Here is a 16,339-nt window from a genome sequence, read left to right on the forward strand (position 1 = left end):
AATCACGCTGTAACACCACGCGTTCTCAGAAAAGATAAGTTCACAAAGACACATGTATTATATTGGAACAACCGAAATAAAATGTTCAAACGTACCTACGTTCTGTGTTTTAATTTATAAAACCTACCTGTTACCAACTGTTCGTCTAAAATTGTGAGCCATATGTTTGTGACTATTACAGCGCCATTTATCACAAAGCGAAAAAAGTGGTCCAACTAAAACATTCTTATTCCTTTACGTACTGCACGTATATGCAATAAAAATAGGGGTTCCTATTTAAAAAAAACGCAGTTGATATCCATTTGACCTATGGCAACGCCATCTAGCGGGCCAACCAAAGCGCCATCTGGTTTCCCCCTTCAAGCTAGACAAGTTTCGTTCTTTGTAGTTTTTTCGTTTGAAGCTTATTTCGTGTGATATTTGGCCCGGTCACGATCAATGGACCACCCTTTATATCCAATAACCCAGCTAACACTGACCAGTGGCATTATAACGCAGTAAATCAAAGAAAGTAGACGTCATAGACCTTCTTTAAAAAAACTGCCCAGTTAAAATAGCCTGCCTGAAGAGGGTAACATCACCTACGCTTTGGTTACGTTAGTATTTTAGCATTATAATTATTTTACAGTGCGACATAACATACAGAGAATGTAATCATATGTTCAATAATTCTACAGGAGATTGACGCCAGCGATGTAGGTTTATATTAACTACGATGAGCCAAAACGCTGTAGCCAGTAACGGCGCGAGATAGAATACTCCTCTGGTGTCGTCGCTGCCGATAAGGATAATAGGGGAATTGTAGTCTGGGAGACGAGTCTTTAGTACTGACAGAACAATAGCGACATTTCGTTGCCTAGCAACAACAAAAAGACAGGTTATTACGGAATCCACTTGAGCAGCCAGCACGAGCCGTGTTGCATCGCTGGAGGACAAACGCCCGCGTGTGTCAAACGTAATAGTGGATTTCCTGTGTGTAACTCGAGCCGTCCTTTTGCTATGTCTAAATTAAAATTCTTTATTTTATTTCAGATGTTTTTAGTGTTTATCCGTTTCTTTCTTATCTTTTACTACGTCCAGTGGGACCAGTGGTGGAAGCAGAACAACTGGAGTGAAACGGCGGAAGAAAAGCGCTATACTTAACATGGCCGGTGAATCTGTGTGTTCGGCAAGGGAGTACTTTGAGAATGAAAAGAAGACTGTTGAGCCCTTATGTCCTATTACTCCGGCCGTAAAAAGGACTATAACAGCTACGAAAACCGGCGCTAACACGACAGGAACAACAGAGCTCAGTGTAAACTATCATGGGACTGTTATAGTGGAAGACACCATTCGTTGTCTCGTACACAGCTACATAGGTGTCATAAGAGAAAGGACATCAGAGAGTTTCTAAACATCGATACAGAAAGACATTCTTTTGACAGGCAGAGCTGGGGGACTGATAGTGCGAAGAGTATCCAAACAATATGCAGTCAAATGCTGACAACGATATGAATGCGATTTTTCCGTCATCATAAATACAACACCTCCATCATCTGAAAAGGAAAGGATGCCATCGAGAAATGATGACATTAGAAGTACTCTTTGTCAGATTATAAAGTTAATATGCTGAGACATTCGCTCTTTGATGAAAACATTTAAGAGTGAAAATTAAATTTACGAAAATAGGTAATATAACAAAGATAGTTTGCTTTCCATCAGGAAGTGTTAATAAATGGTTTAAAGATACTTTAGCATACTACAAACTGAATAGCTCTTCGTAACATGTGCTCTGTTAACCGTCACCGGTTCCCATAGTGGGTAAAATTTCTTCTTTTCAATTTGGTTCTACATCATTTAATTTATATGTTAGTCCCCTCGAAATCAATTCTGTATTTATATTTCAGTACAAACGGTCTGAAGATGATCACATCCTGACCGAAACCGATTACAGTTACAAATAAATATCTTATTTCACTCAAAGCTGTCTTTAATCCATTTTAACTTTACCGCTGATGTTCTCCGAGGGTAATGTTCTAAAAAATTACACATACGTACACGACATGTGCGTTGCTTTTCTGCTTTTGCCGCTGGATTATCCGAACCATAGTGATCCTGTGTTGTCCACCAAATCTGGCACCACTGCCCCTGGCCTCCTGATCTAACAGTACCTGTTATTCGACTCATGGAGTACACTCAAGGGCCACTGACAAAGAGTAGTCCGTTTTCGCTCGGCGTTTGGGAACTAGACTCGGGGAAACAGCTACGGCGGTCCGCTGTTCAAAATGGTTAAATGTGTGTGAAATCTTATGGGACTTAACTGCTATGGTCATCAGTCCCTAAGCTTACACACTACTTAACCTAAATTATCCTAAGGACAAACACACACACCCACGCCCGAGGGAGGACTCGAACCTCCGCCGGGATCAGCCGCACAGTCCATGACTGCAGCGCCTTCAGACCGCTCGGCTCGCTGTTCACTTGTAATGTTGTGACGATCTGTGATCAGTGGCTGAAAAACTGTGAAATCTCACGATGGCGAAAAGTTGTGGGACGACCATGCCTCATCGCAGATTATGTACGTCGGAGGCTTGTCCACTCTATAAAGCAGGATAGACAGCATCCTGTGGCAGATCTGACAACAGGGGACGGTGCTGTTGCAGGCACGTGTGTTACGGGAGCACCGTTCATCGAAAATGTTTGACTCTCCCGCGACGGGAATGATATCTATCAGCAGGTAACTGTCTGTGTTACAAGGTCAGATTCGTGCTACATTAGCTTGAGGCTATGACAGTGAACTCAGTTTGACGCCTTGGTCAACAAATTAGCCTGATCTGAAAGCGCCCATAAACCTTCTGGCAGTAATTTGTGGGGATTACAACATCTTTGCGTAAACACGTGGTGCTACGTACTTCCGAAAACCTACCAAGACGTTACCGAATCCATGCCTTCCAGACTCGCTACTGTACTGCGTTCGAAGGATTGATCATCACACTGTTAAACAGGACATCGTAATGTTTTGGCTTATCATTCCACGTGTAGACCATTGTCGAAAACCGGAATTATGTGATGTTCGTAGTCACCTGGTTGGTGCCCTTAGCTGCTTCGGCGACCCACGATGGACTCCTCCTAGAATGGGAAGTAATATATTCCACATAATCTGTGCAGAATTATCAGGTACCTCAGGCTATTAGCGTCAACGGCCTTGTCTCGTTGAGTACACCGGTTACGGTTGTGTCACCGAACTTAAGCAACGCAGTGTGTGGTCAGTATATGGAAGGGCAGCTGCCTGGGTACACCGCATGCTGTTGGCTGCATTCCTTATCTCTTACCGAAAAAGAGCGGAGGTTTGGTGCCGTAAAATCTCTGATCGTGAGTCTTTACGCTACTGTCCTGAATTAAATATTAAACCCTTTTCGCAGCGTCTTATGAAGTGAGCGCATATGGTACTGTTGACGGTGATCTGTTCGTTGGATGGGGACTTTAAGATCGGCGGCCCCTTTGGTGCAGATTCGACAGGATTATGCTATGTACCAGCACCTTGTTGAACCCTCTCCCTTTTCTCATCATACCTATCACATAACACCACACTGCACACACTCCCATTACGATCACCTACACTTAGCTGAACCCGATAAACACACGACTCACACAATGGATAAGAGTTACGGTAATGGTTAGGTGCTGACAATTTCACCTGTAAATGACCTGCGATTTAGTTCTCCGTGAGCTGTTTGCAGAATGGGATACCTGACATGAGGTAGTACGGTATTAGTGAGACAAGAAATTAATCACTAGATGATAATTCACCGTGGGAAAAAGGATTACAGTGTGTAAGCATTATTTTCCTCGTGCTTAAGACAGATCTTTCTTTTATTCGCTGTGTTTATGGTCGAGCTGCTACCACTAATAATGAACTTATTAACGACTTACGTAAAAATTGTTGTAAACAGACTCAAGAGAACACAAAGACTGAATGAAAACTTCATTTACTGCTACAGATATTTCACCTAATCAGTTAATGTGATAACACTGAAATTACTGGGAAAGCGTGTTTAATCTGTTCAGTTTTTGCAGGTTGTTACACCGTCAGTTACTTGATGAACATGTACAAATCACACTCACGAGAAAATGGAAAGAGGAGCAAGAGAGAAGTATTGTGAAGTGCTTGTACATTGGAAGCAAAATATCTATAATCATCTGAGCGACAGCATGCATGATATGTGGTTTTCAGGTATCATCGTGATATCAATTTATCGCTCATCGAAAACTGGGGGCCTTCCCAAAACTGCTGAGGCTGGTGCAATCAGTAAGACAGCTGCCTCAACAAAGAATGGTTGTATGTACCACACAAGCGCGTGTTGACTTATCGAATGCGGTCTAAAAAGGGAGAGCCATTGCTCGCCGTTGATAAGTTTCGAATCCTCTGCTCTGAAAGAAATCTCTCGACAGGCCAAAGTGTCCCTACGCTCAATGGCCAGTTCTCAACAGTTCTGGAAGGTTACACAATAGGAAATACTACGATCAGCCACTAGCTTTTTGGTATAGTTTTATTGCACTAGAGTCCATCGTCAGACAATAGCGTTGACTTCTTTGCAAGTTTTACATTTGTATCTTTACGAAAAGCTATCCCTTACATATTAAAAGACAGAGATTCGGTTTTCTTCTGCGAGCCATGCTGATCAATGAACTGAGTTAAATACAAGATGGCGGATACATTTCGTAAGCAAATGTATCCGCAATCTTCCATTTAGTTCAGTTCATTAATCAGTATGGGTCGTAAAAAAAAAAAAAAATCAAACGTCTCTGTCTTACATAATGTAAAGTAGAGCTATTACTGAAGACACAGGTGTAAAACCTGTAAAGAACTCAATGCTACATTCTGATGTTGTGCTCGGGCCCCAAACTACTAACAGTATAATAAAATCATTTCAAATCGAAATGTTTTATTTCCGAAGTCGCACTAGCCACGAATGTGGACTGCTTCGGATCACACGAGGGGCGTTCAGTAAGTAATGCGATATTTTCTTTTTCTGAAAGCAGGTTGGTGCTATTCAGTATTCCAGTACACCGTATTATTGCCTGCCCGTTTAGCCGTACTGTCTGCTTTCTCGGCAGACAGGCGTGCCGGACTCCGGCATGTTACGGGGTTGTGTACCACTGCGGGCTCTCCGTCGTGTCTAGGTCCCCAGTTCCATACAACACAATACACCATATTATTACCCATTCTTTTGGCTACAACATGATCTCAGTTCAATGCCACGGTCATATGTTACCTTACTGGTAGAAGTTGTATGCTCACATCTTACTACTATACTGGGCGACATCAGAACCAATGTCTTGCAGCATCAATAAGCTGTTTATCACCCACGGACTGTTTCCTGTGTAGTGCGTCCTTCACTGGGCCAAACGGATGGAAGACGGAAGGTGCGAGTTCCGGTCTGTACGGCGGATGAGGAAGAGCAGTCCAATGAAGTTCTGTGAGCTCCACTCGAACACGCAGACTTCCTTGCGTTTTCATGGAAAGGGGGCATTTGCTTATATATACATATATATATATATATATATATATATATATATATATATATACTGCTGGCCACCGTAAATGCAACACCAAGAAAGACAAGAGGTAGCACAACAAAATTTATTTTGTGGATAACATGTTGACCAAGTATCAAATGATTACGTTTACAGACGTCTGTGACATGTGGTTCCTGCCAGAATCAGTAGCCAGAGTAGCCGCCATTGTTGGAGATCACCGCTGCCACACGTCTCGGCATTGACTCAAAGAGACGTTGGATGTGTTCCTGGGGTACAGCAGCCCAAGCAGCTTCCACACGTTGCCAAAGATCATCTGGTGTGGCAGCTGGGGATGTAATCTGGGTCACTCGTTGAGCAACCATGGACCACATGTTTTCTATCGGCGAAAGATCCGGAGAGCGAGCCGGCCAGGGAAGCAGTTCTATCTGGTTGTTGACGAAGAACCTTTGGACAGTGCGTGCCACGTGTGGTCGCGCATTATCCTGTTGAAATATGACTGTGGCCGAGCCCTGAAGGTAAGGAAGGACAACTGGCTCCAGCACCTCGGATATGTAGCGCCGACTATTTAAAGTACCGGCAATGCGTACTAGAGACGTGCGAGAGTAATATCCAATACCGCCCCATACCATAATACCCGGTGCAAGACCAGTGTGGCGGTGCATAATGCAGCTGTCCAGCATCCTCTCTCCACGGTGTCTCCACACTCGAATCCGACCATCGTGGTGCTGCAGACAGAAGCGTGCCTCGTCAGTAAAGACAACGTCATTCCATTCTGCCGTCCACATCCATCTGTCATCACACCATTGGCGACGGAGACGTCTGTGGTTCTGCGTCAATGGTAGACGAAGCTATGGACGTCTTGCGGACAGACCACTCTGCTGTAAACGGCGTCGAATGGTACGCACAGACACTGGATGATGCGTTACAGACGCAATGTGCCGTGCTATGGTTCGGGATGTCACTGAGCGATCCGTCACTGCCATGCGCACAATTTGCCTATCAGCACGTGCAGTGGTCCACCGAGGTGAATGCGATCGACCACGTCGGTCCGTCGTACCCTCCTGCATCCAACGGTCACATATCCGCATTACAGTTGTTTGGTTTCGTCCAACACGACTAGCGATTTCTCTGTATGATAATCCACAATCTCGGTAAGCTACTATCCTTCCTCTGTCGAACTTGGATACTTGATCAAAAGATGTTCGCTGTTGTCTACGAGGCATAACTGATCGTCTTGTGAAACAACCACAAGGTAAACACACGTGCCGAACGTACACTCGTCGAAATCGCCAAGCCTTAAATGGCGCTATGAGGTGGCGCCACAGGCGCGCGTGATGTGCGTCTGCGCTGAAATTCTAATCAGTTGCATATCTCATCGCTGCAAACTCATGGTGTAAATTTCACTTGATTCGGATGCTTCCTTCAGCGTGTTGCATTTACGGTGGCCAGCAGTATATATATATATATATATATATATATATATATATATATATATGAACACATTGAAGTTATTTCTTCAATTTCCTGAGGCTAGCACAATACACTTCAGACTTGATTTTTGCACCATGAGTGAGGACATCAAACAAAGTAATCCCCTCGAGTCCCAGAAGACCATCGTCATGACTGCAGCGGCTGAGGAAGCGGCTTTGAAGTGTATTCTTCGTAGGAAAAGCGGTAAGGTGTCACTCCATAGATTACCGTTTTGTTTCCGGTTCTAAGGGATGAAAGCAGGTTTTATCATCTGTGACGATGTTCTCCAAATAACTGTCACGATCAACCTCGTAACGGGCAAGAAATTCCGCACAGATGGCCGCTCGTCATTCTTTATGGTCTTCTGTAAGGCGGGCACACACCCTTCAGAACACCAACTGGTAGACGAGTGCGTCAACACTACTAACATAGACGTCCAGTTTAGCACTGACATGTCTGATTGTGATCCGTCAATCACTTCGAATGAGAGCAACTGTACGTTCCAACATTGTAGGATGTATGTGTGGCTGAGTGCCACGCGCTAGATCGGACAGGTTTCCGCTAACTTGTTGCGATGCTGACTGTCGCATCGCCCAACGACTCACCGTGATTTTGTTCACTGCCAGATCTCCGGAGACATTCTACAAGCGGTTTTGAATATCTGCGATGTTCTAGTTTTCCGCCAAATGAAACTCAATGACAGCTCTCTTCTTGGAAGGCAATTCCGCTACAGACGCCATTTTGAAAGCTATGAATAGCGTCACCACCTATCGAAACGTCTTGAAACTACAAGGACTGAAACAGAATCATTCCACGATGTCTCACAAAAAATTCCACATTGTTGCAACAAAACTTGGCCGAGAAAGAAATGTGTTGCATTACTTATTAAACGGCCCTCATACATAAGACATTGTGCCAGATTGTGTAGCGCACTGTAAGCCAGTCGTGAATGTTCAGAAGCCAAGCTCCCTGGAACCGACGCACCAGTGTAGCATTATACGTAAAATAATAAAAACATATTTGTGGTAAACACAAAATTTAATGATAAAGTACCTTTGGTACATAAGGTACTACCTTCGTACGTGTTGCAGCTGACAACCATACGTTATCGGCTTAAATCCAAAGTTCCCAGCGGGACAGACGGATTGCTCGCACCTGACTGGTTACTATTATAGCTCGCCAGGTGTCTCCTTGAATACCTTCCTTCTAAGGCAGTCAAAGATTGCGATACTATCAGTATAGAATCATCTTTGCAAACCGGCTGCAATTTAGAATACGCTGGAGAAAAGTCAGTTTTGAAAGTTATGAAAGACAAGTTTCAACCTGCAAACAGGAGATCATCTTCTTCTTCTGGCAACTGGCTCTGGCGAATAGCTCGAGCAGCCACGTGCGGTCCGGAAATGACAGAGTAGTGGAAATCAGTATAAATGAAGGGTCTCTACGGTAGTAATACAACAACATCTGAGGCATATATGCATCAATGTATTATGAAAGTAGTAGAACCATCTAAGACATAAACAGTCATCATAGAATAACATAGCGTCTTTCCCTTGAAATTTCTACATTAACATCTACATCTACATCTACATGGTTACTCTGCAATTCACACTTAAGTGCCCGGTAGAGGGTTCATCGAACCATTTTCATACTATTTCTCTACCATTCCACTCTCGAATGGCGCGTGGGAAAAAGGAATACCTAAATCTTTCCGTTCGAGCTCTGATTTCTCTTATTTTGTTATGATGATGATTATTTCTGCCTACGCAGGTGTGTGTCAACAACATATTTTGACATTCGGAAGAGAAAGTTGGTGATTGAAATTTCGTAAATAGATCTCGCCGCAAAGTAAACCGCCTTTTTCTCAGTGACTGCCACCCCAACTCACGTATCATACCAGAGATACTCTCACCCCTACTGCGCGATAACACGAAACATGCTGCCCTTCTTTGATCTTTTTCGATGTCCTCCGTCAATGTTACCTGGTAACGATCCCATATCGCGCAGCAATATTCCAGCAGAATACGGATAAGTGTAATGTAGGCTGTCTCTTTAGCGGGTTTGTCGCATCTTCTAAGTGTTCTGGCAACAAAGCGCAGTCTTTATTTCGCCTTCCCCACAATATTATCTCTGTGGTCGTCCCAAAGTTGCTCGTAATTGTAATTTCTAGGTATTTAGTCAAATTTTGCCTCCTTACTTACCTTGCATTTATCGCGAATCTCTTGCCCAATGTAAAGTCCAGAGCGACTGGAAAAAAGCGCAGGTGACGCCTGTATATAAGAAGGGTAGAAGGACGGATCCTCAAAATTACAGACCAATATCCTTAACATCTGTTTGTTGCAGGAGTCTCGAACACATTCTCAGTTCGAATATAATGAATTTCCTTGAGACAGAGAAGTTGCTGTCCAAGCATCAGCACGGCTTTAGAAAGCATCGCTCCTGCAAAACGCAACTCGCCCTTGTGAACCATGGATGCTGGGTATCAGATGGATGCCATATTCCTTGACTTCCGGAAAGTGGTTGACTCGGTGCCCCACTGCGGACTCCTAACTAAGGTACGAGCATTTGGGATTGGTTCCCAAGTATGTGAGTGGCTCGAAGACTTCTTAAGTAATAGAACCCAGTACGTTGTCCTCGATGGTGAGTGTTCATCGGAGGAGAGGGTATCATCTGGAGAGCCCCAGGGAAGTGTGGTAGGTCTGCTATTGTTTTATATCTACATAAATGATCTTTTGGATAGGGTGGATAGCGATGTGCGGCTGTCGTGATGACTAGGTGTTGTGCGATGTCCTTAGGTTAGTTAGGTTTAAGTAGTTCTAAGTTCTAGGGGACTGATGACCATAGATGTTAAGTCCCATAGTGCTCAGAGCCATTTGAACCAATGTGCGGCTATTTGCTGATGATGCTGTGGTGTACGGCAAGGTGTCGTCGTTGAGTGACTGTAGGAGGATACAAGATGACTTGGACAGGATTTGTGATTGGTGTAAGGAATGGCAGCTAATTCTAAATATAGATAAATGTAAATTAATTCATATGAATAGGAAAAAGACTCCTGTAATGTTTGAATATTCCATTAATAGTGTAGCGCTTGACACAGTCACGTCGACTAAGTATTTGGGCGTAACATTGCAGAGCGATATGAAGTGGGACAAGCATGTAATGGCAGTTGTGGGGAAGGCGGATAATCGTCTTCGGTTCATTGGTAGAATTTTGGGAAGATGTGGTTCATCTGTAAAGGAGACCGCTTATAAAACACTAATACGACCTATTCTTGAGTACTGCTCGAGCGTTTGGGATCCCTATCAGATAGGATTGAGGGAGGACATAGAAGAAATTCAGAGGCAGGATGCTTGATTTTTTACTGGTAGGTTTGATCATCACGCGAGTGTTACGGAAATGCTTCAGGAACTCGGGCGGGAGTCTCTAGAGGAAAGGAGGCGTTCTTTTCGTGAATCGCTACTGAGGAAATTTAGACAACCAGCATTTGAGGCTGACTGCAGTACAATTTTACTGGCGCGAACTTAAATTTGGCAGAAAGATGACAAAGATAAGATAAGAAAGATTAGGGCTCGTACAGAGGCATAAATCATTTTTCCCTCGTTCTGTTTGGGAGTGGAACAGGGAGAGAAGATGTTAGTTGTGGTACGAGGTACCCTCCGCCACGCACCGTTCAAATGGTTCAAATGGCTCTGAGCACTATGCGACTTAACGTCTGAGGTCATCAGTCGCCTAGAACTTAGAAGTAATTAAACCTAACTAACCTAAGGACATCACACACATCCATGCCCGAGGCAGGATTCGAACCTGCGACCGTAGTGGTCGGCCGGCTCCGGGCTGTAGCGCCTAGAACCGCACGGCCACTCCGGCCGGCACCACGCACCGTATGGTGGATTGCGAAGTATGTATGTAGATCAGAATGAGATTTTCACTCTGCAGCGGAGTGTGCGCTGATTTGAAACTTCCTGGCAGATTAAAACTGTGTGCCCGACCGAGACTCGAACTCGGGACCTTTGCCTTTCGCGGGCAAGTGCTCTACCAACTGAGCTACCGAAGCACGACTCACGCCCGGTACCCACAGCTTTACTTCTGCCAGTACCTCGTCTCCTACCTTCCAAACTTTACAGAAGCTCTCCTGCGAACCTTGCAGAACTAGCACTCCTGAAAGAAAGGATATTGCGGAGACATGGCTTAGCCACAGCCTGGGGGATGTTTCCAGAATGAGATTTTCACTCTGCAGCGGAGTGTGCGCTGATTTGAAACTTCCTGGCAGATTAAAACTGTGTGCCCGACCGAGACTCGAACTCGGGACCTTTGCCTTTCGCGGGCAAGTGCTCTACCAACTGAGCTACCGAAGCACGACTCACGCCCGGTACCCACAGCTTTACTTCTGCCAGTACCTCGTCTCCTACCTTCCAAACTTTACAGAAGCTCTCCTGCGAACCTTGCAGAACTAGCACTCCTGAAAGAAAGGATATTGCGGAGACATGGCTTAGCCACAGCCTGGGGGATGTTTCCAGAATGAGATTTTCACTCTGCAGCGGAGTGTGCGCTGATTTGAAACTTCCTGGCAGATTAAAACTGTGTGCCCGACCGAGACTCGAACTCGTGACCTTTGCCTTTCGCGGGCAAGTGCTCTACCAACTGAGCTACCGAAGCACGACTCACGCCCGGTACCCACAGCTTTACTTCTGCCAGTACCTCGTCTCCTACCTTCCAAACTTTACAGAAGCTCTCCTGCGAACCTTGCAGAACTAGCACTCCTGAAAGAAAGGATATTGCGGAGACATGGCTTAGCCACAGCCTGGGGGATGTTTCCAGAATGAGATTTTCACTCTGCAGCGGAGTGTGCGCTGATTTGAAACTTCCTGGCAGATTAAAACTGTGTGCCCGACCGAGACTCGAACTCGGGACCTTTGCCTTTCGCGGGCAAGTGCTCTACCAACTGAGCTACCGAAGCACGACTCACGCCCGGTACCCACAGCTTTACTTCTGCCAGTACCTCGTCTCCTACCTTCCAAACTTTACAGAAGCTCTCCTGCGAACCTTGCAGAACTAGCACTCCTGAAAGAAAGGATATTGCGGAGACATGGCTTAGCCACAGCCTGGGGGATGTTTCCAGAATGAGATTTTCACTCTGCAGCGGAGTGTGCGCTGATTTGAAACTTCCCGGCAGATTAAAACTGTGTGCCCAACCGAGACTCGAACTCGGGACCTTTGCCTTTCGCGGGCAAGTGCTCTACCAACTGAGCTACCGAAGCACGACTCACGCCCGGTACCCACAGCTTTACTTCTGCCAGTACCTCGTCTCAGGCAAAGGTCCCGAGTTCGAGTCTCGGTCGGACACACAGTTTTAATCTGCCAGGAAGTTTCAAATCAGCGCACACTCCGCTGCAGAGTGAAAATCTCATTCTGGAAACATCCCCCAGGCTGTGGCTAAGCCATGTCTCCGCAATATCCTTTCTTTCAGGAGTGCTAGTTCTGCAAGGTTCGCAGGAGAGCTTCTGTAAAGTTTGGAAGGTAGGAGACGAGGTACTGGCAGAAGTAAAGCTGTGGGTACCGGGCGTGAGTCGTGCTTCGGTAGCTCAGTTGGTAGAGCACTTGCCCGCGAAAGGCAAAGGTCCCGAGTTCGAGTCTCGGTCGGGCACACAGTTTTAATCTGCCAGGAAGTTTCAAATCAGCGCACACTCCGCTGCAGAGTGAAAATCTCATTCTGGAAACATCCCCCAGGCTGTGGCTAAGCCATGTCTCCGCAATATCCTTTCTTTCAGGAGTGCTAGTTCTGCAAGGTTCGCAGGAGAGCTTCTGTAAAGTTTGGAAGGTAGGAGACGAGGTACTGGCTGAAGTAAAGCTGTGGGTACCGGGCGTGAGTCGTGCTTCGGTAGCTCAGTTGGTAGAGCACTTGCCCGCGAAAGGCAAAGGTCCCGAGTTCGAGTCTCGGTCGGGCACACAGTTTTAATCTGCCAGGAAGTTTCGAATCAGCGCACACTCCGCTGCAGAGTGAAAATCTCATTCTGGAAACATCCCCCAGGCTGTGGCTAAGCCATGTCTCCGCAATATCCTTTCTTTCAGGAGTGCTAGTTCTGCAAGGTTCGCAGGAGAGCTTCTGTAAAGTTTGGAAGGTAGGAGACGAGGTACTGGCAGAAGTAAAGCTGTGGGTACCGGGCGTGAGTCGTGCTTCGGTAGCTCAGTTGGTAGAGCACTTGCCCGCGAAAGGCAAAGGTCCCGAGTTCGAGTCTCGGTCGGGCACACAGTTTTAATCTGCCAGGAAGTTTCAAATCAGCGCACACTCCGCTGCAGAGTGAAAATCTCATTCTGGAAACATCCCCCAGGCTGTGGTTAAGCCATGTCTCCGCAATATCCTTTCTTTCAGGAGTGCTAGTTCTGCAAGGTTCGCAGGAGAGCTTCTGTAAAGTTTGGAAGGTAGGAGACGAGGTACTGGCAGAAGTAAAGCTGTGGGTACCGGGCGTGAGTCGTGCTTCGGTAGCTCAGTTGGTAGAGCACTTGCCCGCGAAAGGCAAAGGTCCCGAGTTCGAGTCTCGGTCGGGCACACAGTTTTAATCTGCCAGGAAGTTTCAAATCAGCGCACACTCCGCTGCAGAGTGAAAATCTCATTCTGGAAACATCCCCCAGGCTGTGGCTAAGCCATGTCTCCGCAATATCCTTTCTTTCAGGAGTGCTAGTTCTGCAAGGTTCGCAGGAGAGCTTCTGTAAAGTTTGGAAGGTAGGAGACGAGGTACTGGCAGAAGTAAAGCTGTGGGTACCGGGCGTGAGTCGTGCTTCGGTAGCTCAGTTGATCCACCACCACTAAAACAAACATACCGGTTTGCCACACTGAACATCAACATGATCGGCACTGCACCCAAGCTGCAACTCCTATGTGACATGCTTCGGGCCTCTGACGTCGACGTCGCCCTTCTTCAGGAAGTACGCGTTGCCACACTACCACCAGTCTACGGCTACGACTCATACACGTCCACATGTGATCAATCAGGGCGTGGAGTGGCTTTCTACATACGCGAAGGAATCCCACTCACGGACACGACAATCCTTCCCTGTGGAAGAGGCATGGCTGTTACCATCTTCGACACGCGCGTCATCAATATCTACGCTCCGTCTGGCTCCACGAACCGTCGGCAGCGGTCCACTTTCTTCGGACATGACGTGGCGCCCCTGTTTTCTGGACGCTATGATCGCCTTATCATGGGAGGCGATTTCAACTGTGTCCTCCATCCGCAGGACCAAGTACCTGGTTATTCGCCATGCCCGGCGCTGCTCACCTTAATCGAAGATTTTCATCTAGTGGACGTTTGGGAGAAAATTCATGGCAATACCCCCGGTTTTACCCATTATACAGCACATTCTGCGAGCAGACTGGACCGGTTTTATGTCTCTGCTCACCTCGGCAATGAAGTCGCCCAAGCTGAACGATGGCCCCTTGCATTTTCGGACCATTGCGCCGTCATTTGCTCCCTGGCTCTGCCACCTCAGTCAGTGTGGCGCAGCAGAGGTTACTGGAAGCTTAATACCTCCCTCCTTAATGATCCACACTGCCGACAATGTATTGCCACTACATGGGCGTCTTGCGAAAGACGCCTTCCGCAGTACACATCCACGTTCCATTGGTGGCTCAAATGTGCCAAACCTGCGATCAGAAAGGCCTTCATACAATGTGGCAAGGAAGCAGCAGCATGGCATCGAGACACCACAAATTTTCACTACGCCGTCCTCCGTGAGCTCGATGCGCTCCCTCCATCACCTGACACCCACAGGGAACGACAACGTACTAAAGCTCGTCTCCTCTCTCTTCAACGTGCACGACTGCATGGTGTCGTGGTGCGTTCCCGACGACAAGACCTCCTCCACGACGAAACCCCATCCACAATCCATGCCGCATCCGACCATAGTCGTCGACGTCGGCTTTTCGTCCCCAACATCACGACCTCCGATGGTGTTCACCACACAACACAGGCGGCGGTCGTGTCCGCCTTTGCTGAACATTATCGCCAATTTTATGATGATGAACCGATGGCGACGCCCATTCCTGATGATCTCCGTCCTTCCCCTGATCGGACTCTCACCGTAGCGGAGTCAACGTCCATGATGTCTGCAATCACCGCAGAAGAGGTGGTAGATGCGATCAACAAAGGGGCCAAGAACAAATCACCCGGACCAGATGGTCTCCCAGTGGAGTTTTACCGGGCGTTCACCACGTTAATGCTTCCTCGCTGGACGGAAATGATTCAGGAACTCTTTACTCCGTCCTTCCCAATTCCACCTGAATTCGTCACTGGCATTCTTCTGCCTGTGCCTAAACCGAAGGGAGGGTCTCATGTCTCTGCATATCGCCCCCTTACACTACTGAATGCAGACTATAAAATCTATGCACGCCTCTTAGCAGCGCGCATACGCACCGTCTTACCTACGGTCCTTTCACCTGAGCAGACTGCACGTGGTTGTGGGGCCACCTTACAAACAGCCCTAGGAGAATGCCGTGACCTCATTGCACTGGCGTCGGTTTGTCGCCTTCGTGCAGCACTGGTATCCGTCGATTTCACGAGTGCCTTTGATCGCGTTCGACACCCATTCCTCCTCATGGTGGCGACACGTATGGGGTTCCCTTTGCTTTTTGTCGATGCCATTCGCCGGTTACTCCTTCCCGCGGTCTCGATGGTACAAGTCAATGGGAGGCTTGTAGGACCGATTCCTATACGCCGCTCTGTGCGTCAAGGATGCCCTATGTCTACTTTACTATATGCCATTGCACTTGAGCCCCTCATGACTGGACTTACCTCTAGACTGCAGGGCCTCACTTTGCGTGACCACACCTTTCACTGTAGGGCTTATGCGGACGATCTCCTCTTTCTCACCTGCTCCTCCACGGAACTCAATGTCGCCATCCAATGGATCCACCAGTATGGACGTCTTTCTGGTAGCATTCTTAATGTCAGTAAATCGACTATGATGCACATTGGGCGCGGCCTCCCGGCTATGGTGCCGACCCCACTCCCAGTTAGTGCCACCCTTCGTTACTTGGGTATCGAATTTACGAGCTCCACACACCGCACAGTGGCCCTGGCTTACCGGCGGCTTTTGCAGTCGATTCGGCACCATGTTCGCGGTCAAGTGCACCGTAACTTAAACCAACTCCAACGTGTGTCCTATGTCAACATCTATGTCGCCCCTAAACTGGTACACGTCGCCCAGATCCTCCCAATGCCGTTACTCCTTGGCCGCCGCATCCAATCAGCCTTTGGATATTTCGTGTCAGCAGGGGCACTTTTCAAAGTCCGCTACAACACTCTAACACTGCCTCCTGCAAAAGGTGGCCTCGGACTCGTCAACGTGCGGGCAC

This window comes from Schistocerca piceifrons, chromosome 5, assembly GCF_021461385.2.
Source record: "Schistocerca piceifrons isolate TAMUIC-IGC-003096 chromosome 5, iqSchPice1.1, whole genome shotgun sequence".
Taxonomy (NCBI): Eukaryota; Metazoa; Arthropoda; class Insecta; order Orthoptera; family Acrididae; genus Schistocerca; species Schistocerca piceifrons.